The 10,318-nt window shown below is 42.9% G+C and overlaps 1 pseudogene; it reads right to left on the bottom strand.

The window, feature by feature from the left end:
- Window positions 1-339: 339 nt before the first annotated feature.
- Window positions 340-1,476, bottom strand: LOC144256248 (tribbles homolog 1 pseudogene; annotated as a pseudogene).
- Window positions 1,477-10,318: the final 8,842 nt, after the last annotated feature.

A 10,318-nucleotide genomic window follows, 5' to 3' on the forward strand; every position in this document is an offset into this window, starting at 1 on the left:
GACTTCCTGCCTTTCCCGTGTGAATGTTCAAGTTCATGACACTTGACCACACAGCGTGGGATGTCCAGGCTACCCTCTTTGCCACCTTTGAAAGACACAGAACCCCCCAGATCTGACAAAGACAGAGTTGAGGGTAGTTGGTAAAGAAGGGAACGACTTTGCAGTTTAGTCAGAGGGTTGTGCTGCTCAAATCAACAATCACTCCTCCCCAACTGTGAGAGAGGGTTCCACGGTGAGTTCTGCGGAGACAACCTTGATGCTGTCCGTCCGGACTTCTGGCTGGCACCATGCCAGAGGGGCCCATCCATCTTTAGAAATGGAAATGCCATGAGTGAGAATTATGAGGTTTCTGAGGTTTTGGGGATTAGCAGAAGAAGGAACTCATGTCACTGTCCTCCTCGTACTCTGGAACAATCTGGTCTGAAGTTCCTATTTCTGAGTCAACGTACCCAGGCTCCAGGGCAGACTCAAACCAGGGATGGAGTAAGATCTCCGGAGCAGTGAGTCTCTCGGAAGGCTCCCGTCTCAGGAGGCTGCGAATGAGGCACCTGGCTTTGGGGGAAATGTGTTCCGGAATGCAGAACTGTCCGCGTCGGATTTTGGAGAAGAGGGCACTAGAGTCATGGAAGGGGTATCATCCGACCAAAAGGGTGTAGAGCATCACCCCGTGGCTCCAAACGTCCGCCGCCTTTCCGGAGTAGGTCCCGGTGGTGTTGAGGATCTCGGGGCTCACGTAAGCTGGGCAGCCATGCTTGTCTGACAAAGCATCATCTTCGCCCTTGATGATGTGCGTATCTTCCAGACTTTCCAGTCTGAGCTGGGTTCTCTCCCCCGTGGAGAAGACGAACTTCCTAAGCTTCAGGTCCCCCAGCACAATAGCCGACTGGTGGCAGTGGGCAATGGCGGACACAATCTGCTTGAAGAGCCGGGCAGCCTCCTCTTCCCGCAGCCTCTTCCGGCTTCGCACATAGGAGTGCATGTCCCCAAAGTCTCTCTCAAAGAACACATAGGCCTTGGTTTCCCCAAGGATCACTTCCACGATGCCAGTGATGTTTTTGTGCGATGGCAGCTGGATGTAAGGCCTGATTTTGTACTGGTAGTGTTTAATGGGAAACACCTTGCAGCGCAGCTCGAGGCCGGTGTGGATGCAAAGCGCCCGGGACACATGCTCGCGCTCGGCTAGGGGCAGCAGCAGGTAGGCTATGTGGCTGGGCCCCGGTGCGCTCCCGGAGCAGCCGCCCGCCCCTGGAGCGGTAGGAGGGGGCTGTGGGCTGCAGGGCGAGCGGGGGCGGGGATGAGGTAGTCCGGGGGACTGGAGCACTCGGAGAGTCGCGGGCACTTGGCAGCCACCGCCGCCGCGTCGTCGGCATCCAGCAGGCGTTTGGCTGGGTTGCCCCGAGTGGCCGGGAGGAGCAGGGCCGGACCGCGGGGCTGTGAGGCGCCGCTCATGGCAGAGCGCACGGGGCCAACCCTCATCGCGTCCGCGGCTAGGGCGGCCCCGGCTTCGTAAGTCCCCTGCTCTGCTCAGGAAGGTGCTTCGGGGTTGACGCCGGCGCTGCGACTCCTTCCAGCCCGCGGGATGGAGTCTGCAGATCCGGCTTGGCTCAGCCCCCACGAGGGGCAAAGCGGGAGCTGCTTCTCCGCGCTCGCGTTGCACGCGGAGACCTCGCTGGCCGCGAATGTGGGGGTCGAAGGCCGGCTCCGGTCTCCGGACCCCCGATGGCACCGGTTCGAGGCCACTCGCTGGGAGCTGCCACCGCTATTGTTGCCAAGGCTGCCGACCTTCCCGAAGACAGAGGAGGAGGCGGCCTGCGTTCCCGGGTTCTTAGCCCTGAGGACAGGATCCCGCAGGCTCAGCGGAGCCACGGAGGAAATGCACTTCCCAAAGCAATTAGTCTCAAGCAAAAGCCTGAGCAACTTTTCCGTGGCGCCCGGGATCTTCCCTTCTTATTTCTCCTTTTGCATTCATTGTCTTTGTAACTGATGTTGCTGCAGTAAATGCTTCTTTTACCTAGGACCACAGAGGATGTAGTGAAGGTAGAGGCAGCTATGAAGTTTCCCAAAATTGAGGGTTGATATCAAGGACTGTCAACCTTTCAGGTCCAAAGAGAACCCTATGGCGTGACTTTTGGAGACAAAACTGCCTGCCCAAGAGCATTCCCATCACCCCCAATTTGCCATGCTGAGTTCTCCTGCCAGACCATAAACTCTGTGAAGCAGTAAAGACAAGTCACCATCCAAGGCTTAGCCTGCCTCTGACTACAGACTATTACTCCACAAAGGTAAATGAGAAGAGAAAAGCCAGTGATGTTTTATATACTGTCAGCACTACTCTGACAGCCTCAATAAATTTCCTTTCAAAAATTTAATATACGATATTGAGCCTTTCTTCCCTGTTCCTATTTGGTCAGAGCATTTCACATCTGCCAGGCCACAGTTGGCCCTTGAAAGGATATACTATTACTTTTAATTATGCATCTAGACAATTCATAACAGTCTGAAAGCTCTATAAAATTGCAGTTGGCCCAAGAGCCCTACCCCTTGTTTTAGAACACAGGCTTGGTAAGAAGGAGCCATGTCTTATAGCTATCTGAACTCTTCATCTATATTCCATATGCTAAGGATCTTTTCAGTTGTCCTTATGTCCTGGCATAAGCATTTACCCTATTGTTAGGAGCATGTGGGGCTCAAGATGTGAGGGCAAGAGAGGGATGGGTTGTTTATTATTAAACTGACAGGAAATGGCCAAGGCTCATTTGAGACTATTTTCACTCAGGCAAAAGAGGATAAATTAATTGCTTTATAGAAATTCCTTTCTGCATTCTTTAGGGAAAATTTTTCCATGTGAGCTAAATGACCAAAAGGGGTGGTTTTGATCTCGGTAGCTTTGACGTTGTTCCTTGAAGAAATGAAACAATTAAAGGCACGGATTTCTTCTAAAAAAATTACAATAATAAATTCACAGTAGCCTCATCAAAACATGATCCTTGAATGCCACATAATACTGACTTCCCCTCCCACAACTTCTTTTTTATTTTTATTTTCTTTCTTTAACACTTCCCATTTCTTAGGAACAAGATTTTCTTACCTGGAACCTTCCAGGCTAATCCCCACATATCTTCAAGTACTAGTGTTTTGAAAAAAAAAAAAAAAAAAACAACAACATTTAAGGGGTCTAAAAGGAGGACATCCTATGGAAGGAGTTCCCTGAAGGTGGAGAAGGTCAACGGCATCTGATGCAGCAGAAAGATCAAGTTGGAACAAGACTGGCAAGAGGTCACTGGCTGTCCAGGGTCAGTGGCTATCTCAAAATCAGCTTTTGCAGGGGGGGAAAGTGGAAGCCTGAGAATGTTGGTTCAGGAGGGAGAAGAAGTGAAGGGAGCAGATGCCTAGTGGTCAGGAGAGGGGAGCAGTGGGGAGGTTGAGGCAGGTCACTGCCCCCTGAAGACAAGGTGAAGGGAAAGTCTTCTTTTCTTATGGGAGTAAGTAGAACAAGTTTATAGAAAGCAGAGAGGAGTCCAGGGATGGAGAGTGATTGTAAAGATCATATAGGGAAAGATCTGGAATAAGACTTTGAATAAAATTTCTGTAACAGGTGTCTCTTCTTCCCTCCCCGTCCCACATCCCAGGAAACTATTTGGAGCTTAAACAGATTTTAAAGGGCTTCACTTTTGAAAAACAGAAAAAGGGGGCACAGGGAAATTTGGGGAGGTGTCAAATGTGTTTTTTATTGTGTGGTAATGGAAGCATGATTTTTACCAAAAAGAGGAAATACATCAGAAAAGGCTTTACTTTCTCATGCTTGAGATTTATTCCTCGCCAAAACCCAAAGAGACAAAAGATGTACACAAAAAGCACATGATAGCTGATGAAAAACCAACCTTTCACTATTGCTCTTAAATTTTTTGCCCATTGCTAATATGGTCATTTGGATTGTTTTTGGAGTGTGTTCCAGGACCACTTATCCATGAAAGGTTTAATGATATTGGAGCTGGGTTCATAGTGTCAGCAACAGGCCAAAACCTGTTTTTCTTCATGAGTTGGGGTAAAGTTTAAAGTCCTGTCTTGCTTAAGCCTTCACAAGCTGAGCTTACATTGCTAAACTCTTGGGCAAAGAAAATACCAGAAGCTTAACTCCTCTAGAAGCTTTCTGAGATGTTCTGGGTGATAAAGTTTTTCATTAGGGCTATCTCTGTCTCCTTTCTTTTCTGTGCCTACTAGTAAAGTCTTGTGTAAATTTCTTAACCTTTCTTGGCCTCAGTTTCCTTTATAAAGTGGAGATAATAAAACCTACCTCACAGAGCTGTGAGGATTAAATGATCTAATTAGGGCAGCCCCACTTAGAATGAAGGCACTATTGAGTGGGACTCACTTTCTTAATTGTAGGAATAGTAGGGATGATACTAGGTTTTTCCAGGTTATAAGGATTATAATTACACTCAGGTGAACTCAGATAGTGGTGAATTATTTTAAGGATATATCAAAAAGTAAGAACAGGAAACTACTTAGCCATCAGACCCTCAGCACCAGGGCTGTTCTTACAGCATGACAGGTTTGGGACTGGGGGGGGTGTCTCTACCTGTTCCTCCTTCCTCCACTGCCAAACCTGCTGACATCCTTCACGCTCATGGCTCTGCTCATTCATAGCTTCTGTTGCTTTGCATAGTTTGCTTACTGTTTCCTGAGCATCTTTAGGCCTCTGCCCACACCACAGTCTTTTTTGTGGTGCTGGGGATTGTACCCAGGGCCTTATGCATGTGAGGCAAGCACTCTACCAACAGAGCTATATCCTCAGCCTCCACCCTACCATCTATTTAGCTGGGCCAACTCACTTATCGAAGATCACACAATTAGCAGATCATAAAGCAGGATTTTAATTATGGTTATCATTCCTTGGAAAATGATTACTATGTAAGGTAAAATGAGGACATTGAAGATAATTTCTTGTTACATTTGCTTATTTTTAAAAAGAAATTCTGTATATATGTTCTTGCATACATTTACATGGCTTTGTTATGAACATGAGTTTTAACTTCCTAATCTAAGGAAAACTAGGAAATGAGTGAAGTTGGTTTTAGGGTGTCTCAAAACACAGGGGGCTTTATTCTGTCCTTGGAACAAGGTTTGGTTCAAAATATCTTTTTCTCTGAGACCAGCCTTAAAAACCTAATTTCATCCTTTTTGCTCTCCATACCTCCTGGAAGGTAACTGAATCCCTATTCCCACCATTGCTTTTGGGGGAGACCCATATCCTCCTCAGCCCTGTAAGTCCCACAGAGTGGTCTGAGCTTCATTTCCTCAGTGTCCCTGTAAGAGATTAGGTGGAATATATTAATCTCATGTAGTGACCTAACACTGTAATAGGTTTTAGTTTGTAGATTGGTCTCTCATTTAACTAATCATTAATCACTTGCTGTATGTTTTTTATGTTATGTATCTTATGTTTTGTTATGTATGTTATGTTTTTATGTTATGTTTTGTATGTTAATTTGCATAGCAAATTACAGCTGATCAGGGATTTCTTTCCACTTTAAATCATGATACACAGATTTCTGCATATTGTACCCACTAAAAGCAACCTTTTAAAGGAAAAAGACACAGTCTACTTTCCTGAGCACTAAGAGACTTCAGTTCTCATCCCAGCTTTACCATTTGTAAGGCTTGTTAGCTTTAAGCAGTCCCTAGCCTCTTTGAGCATTTGTTGACTTTTCTTGCATACTTCATTGGAAGTGAGGCTCTGGAATGGGAAGGTGAGATTTCATAAGACCCTAGAAGTTATGTTGATACAAGAAACTGACAAAGCTGGAGACATGTTCAACTGCCTGTCTGTGGGGAGCACAGTGCTGTGGGCCAAAAGGGCCACCATAGCAAGAGCTGTGAAGATACTGGCCTTGCACTCAACCACCTAGCCTCTTTGACTTGTGTTATAGCTTCATTTCAGAAACTGGATTTGGGTTTTTCTTCTCTAAAATTGCGTTATTATTAATTGCCATGGATTAACCTTATCTTAGCCTGTGTAAAACACAGTTACCAGAAGCAAAAGCATTTGAACATCCTCTGGGATCATAACCACAGAAAGGCAGGTGTTCAATATCTGCTTACACATTGGGAAAGAGGGTGTGCCCAAGATTTTGAGATGTGTTCAAATGCAAGAAGCTTTTTAAAACAAAGTATTCTAGAACTGCTGAAAGCTAAAGCTAAGTGTTACTGCCTCATTGAAGATTTTTTAAAAAAGGGGGGGATGCTATTTTTAGGAAAGTGTTTCTCTTTTTGGGCTTAATATTTGGGAACCACATAGAAGAGCAGTTTAATAGGAACCATGATATCAACATATTGCATTCTTAATGTAATAAACCCAACCTAAGCAGAATTGCAAACTCTTGGTGGGTGCACCAGTGGCTGAAGAATAATTTGGTAAACAAGATGGCTTTGAGAGAGATGATTCCATTCCACAATTTTATATAGATTAAGATTTCTGAAAAAGACCAACTTTGCAAAACTTCATGGATTCTTCATAGAAAATTATGCCAGAAAATGAGTATTTCCCAACTCTTACTTTTTGGTTATTGGCCAGTGTGTTTGGCTGAGCTGAGTGCATGCTTTCTGAAGCAAACCCAGTAATCATTCAGCATTTACATTCTACTTCATCCCACTTATAAATGAGCAGTATTAAGTCTCTTTTATTTTTCATATAAAAGTCCTTCTCTTCCTTCTTACGTCCTTTCTCTTTTCTCATTCTTCACTTTTTTGATTAAAGTGCCTTGAAAACTTGTTTACATAATGGTGAGGCTTTACTTAGGGCTTCCTGGGAATCTTGACCTTGCTGCATTATGGACAAATCTTTTCCCTGCTGGAGGAAGTGGGAAATTACAGACAGAACCACATTGACATGCATTCTTCTCCGACTTCCATCCGAGTGAGCACCAAGTATGCATCATTACCTGGAATTTTGAAGTTGGTTTAATGGTAAGGTAGATTTCTCAATCAGGTTTTCCATTGGTGTTGAGTTTGCAAGGAAGTCTTTGCTTAGTTCTCTGAATGTGGTTAGATAAAATACATCTGAACTCCCGGGGTTGTTAAAACACGGATTCTGGCTGTGCTCTGACCAATGAATCCAAATCATTAGAGGTGGGGCCGAGAAATCTTCATGGATGACCAGCTCCCTAGTTGATTCTTCTGATGCTAAAGTCTTAGCATCACTGCTGGAGGAAAAAGAATTCCAGGACCAAAACAGAAAGGCAGGTGTTCAATATCTGCTAAAGTTAGCCTTCCTGATTTAATCTTAACTTGAATAGCAGGTCTTGACTTTAAGTTCTCTGAAAAAGGAAGGAAAACAAAAAGAAAGAATACAGAAAAAGGAAAACATAAGATTATCAGTTATATATGTTCCCAATTATCAGTATCTTGAATAATTTTCTGGCAGTCTCAACAGAATGTCTTTAGGTCGTCCTTCTAAAGATTCTGAAATTCTTTTGACTGTTTTAAGGTTGGTAATATTGGGTGAATCAATTATTACAGAAAGAAATAAATTTATATATAATCTTCATATTTGCCATGTTTCTTGAAAAAAGTACATACACACACACGTATATACCATTCATGTCCTCTAGTCACTTATCATTTTTCAGTACTAAGATTAATAGACACCCATTAATATCAATTTTGCTATTCTTTAATAAAATAAGTATAGCATTACTCAAATGTCACATATGGTGAAACACACTAGATAAGATACCCCTTTCCAAAAACATTAGATAATTGGTGTTAGCTAGGATTCTTGACTTAAAATAAGTTCTTGGTTCATAACTCAGGCCTCACAACCTCACCAAAACAAATACCTTGCCATATGCAGCAGCCCATGCCTATAACCCCAGCAAGTCACTGAGGCTGGGGGAGGAGGATCACAAGTTTTCGGCCATCCTCAGTAATTTAGAGAGACCTTGGCTCAAAATAAAATGAGAAGGGCTGGTGAGGTGCTGAATGTTAAAATATCCCTGGGTTCAATCCCAAGTGCTGCAAGAAACAAAACCAAAACATAATGCTGTCACTGTGAATATTTAATGCACAGAATGTACTATCATTTATTAAGAAGTGATTGAAGGATTTTTTCTTCCACAGATATATCACACTAACATGACCGACACTTCAGTAAGGGATAACTAAATAACTCATTTTCACACCCTGATGGAAATTTTATTAAGGATACAGCATTAGGATTTTTTTGGAAGGTCATAGATAGAACACAAGAATGAGGCTCTTTCTAAGCCCAGCAGGAAATAATATTTCCAGAAATGATAAAGGACATAATGGCTTCCTGGAAAATGTTGGCAGAAGCCTAGGCCTTGCTCCTGGCAGAGGATGAGTGCTGAACCTGAGTGAGCATAAATTTGCCTATCCAGCCAAAAATCCTGGAAGAGGAAGACTCAGTTCTGTAAGTCAGCCAGGTTCTGTTTCAGAACCTCACCTGGTCTCCCAGTTCTTCCCTGCTTTAGTACCTTTGTCTGTAAAACGGGGATATTACTGATTCCGTGGAGAGCTGTTATGAATACAGACTTGCCTTTACACACTGTGCATGGTTCCTGGAACCCACCAAGATAGAAAACTCTGAAGCCTAAGGGTGATTTCCTGTGTTCTGTGAATGACTAAACATGGTTAATTGGGTTCCATCTGGGTACCTCTCCTTCCCCAGCAATTTTCCCTTGTTTCCACCATCTCCACCTCTACTTGCCTCTAGCATCTGCTGTCATGAACCACTGTGAGCTTAAAGGATCACTGGTTAGGGCAATACTTAACACAAAATAATGGTGGCAGAAGCACAGGCATCAATGCACACTGAATATAAGATTCCTAAGGGCTAGGCGTGGTGGCTCATGCCTATATCAAATAATAGTTTCTCTTCATTCTTTAAATTTCCTAACCTTGCTCTCTGTCATTCCAAATATTCACCTTCCTAACCTCAGACTCCATCTCACCTCAGAGCTTTTTCCTAAAGTAAATAATAGTTAATAATTAGTAGCTTAAAAACTTGGGAAGGATGCAGTTTCTTTGTTCCCATTTGCCAAGCTAAAATAAATTTTGAGGAAAGATGGAACTAGTTTGTCCTAGTTTGGTACTAGGACAGAAGGGAATGGAGGGATCGGTTGTGTGGGGGTATAGTGACTGTTAAATTCAGCTAAGTAGGAAATACAGGCATCATTAAATGGATGACTGTTAGAATCTTAATCTTCCAATTAACTTGCTAGGCAGGGTTATTTAGGCTGAGGAAGGATGACTAAGTCCTAAGTCATTGAGGGGAGATGGGGAAAGGGAAAGGGGGCTAGCAGGCAGAAATGATATTTGTCTGCTAGCAATAAATCAGTGGTTCTCAAACTTGAGTGCCAATCAAAATCTTCTGGAAGACTCGTTAAAATAGATTGCTAGAACAGGCACAGTGATGCACACCTATAATTCCAGTAACCTCAGAGGACAAGGCAAGAGGATTGCAAGTTCAAGTTCAGCCTCAGTAACTTAGTGAAGCATTAGCAACTTAGCGAGAATCTGTCTTAAAAGAAAATAAAAATAAAAAGGCTTGGGGATGTAGCTTTGATAAAATGCTCCTTTGTTCAATCAACAGTACCAAAAAAAAAAATAGATAGATGGGCCGCATCCCCTTCTGGAGTAAAGTCTGATAATTTGCAGATGTTGCTGGTCCAGGTACCATGTTTTGAGAACCTTTACAATTGAGTGTGTGTATGAGGATATGACAAAAATTACCTAATAAGTCTTCAACTTACTGTCTTTGTCTGTCACAGGTTGAGCCTATGTTCAAGAATTGTTTTTTTCTAAAAAAAAAAATTCTCTTGTGGAATGTGATGGACATCATTATCCAAAGTACATGTATGAAGACATGAATTGGGTGTCAACATACTTTATATGCAACCAGAGATATGTAAAATTGTGGAATATATGTGTAATAAAAGAATTGTAATGCAAAAAAAAACAGAGTACAGGTATGAAGATATGAATTGGCGCGAGCATACTTTATATACAAAGATATGAAAAATTGTGCTCTGTATGTGTAATGCATTATAATGCACTCCGCTGTTGTGTATTTAAAAAATAAAATCAATTAAAAAAATTCTCTCTCAGCTACCTCAGTAAGTTCCACAGTTTAACGAAGCAAACTCACAGGAAAGGAAGGACTAATTGTTCCACTTCCTCTTGAGGTAAAAAGTGTGTGTACATTACAGCTCAGTCATTTTAAATAGCAGAGTTCAGAGGGCTCTCAGGTCTTTATGAAGCCACCCAAGTCACACAGAGATGCTGCTATGTCCCTACT

The sequence above is a fragment of the Urocitellus parryii genome, chromosome 7 (genome assembly GCF_045843805.1).
Source record: "Urocitellus parryii isolate mUroPar1 chromosome 7, mUroPar1.hap1, whole genome shotgun sequence".
Lineage (NCBI taxonomy): Eukaryota > Metazoa > Chordata > Mammalia > Rodentia > Sciuridae > Urocitellus > Urocitellus parryii.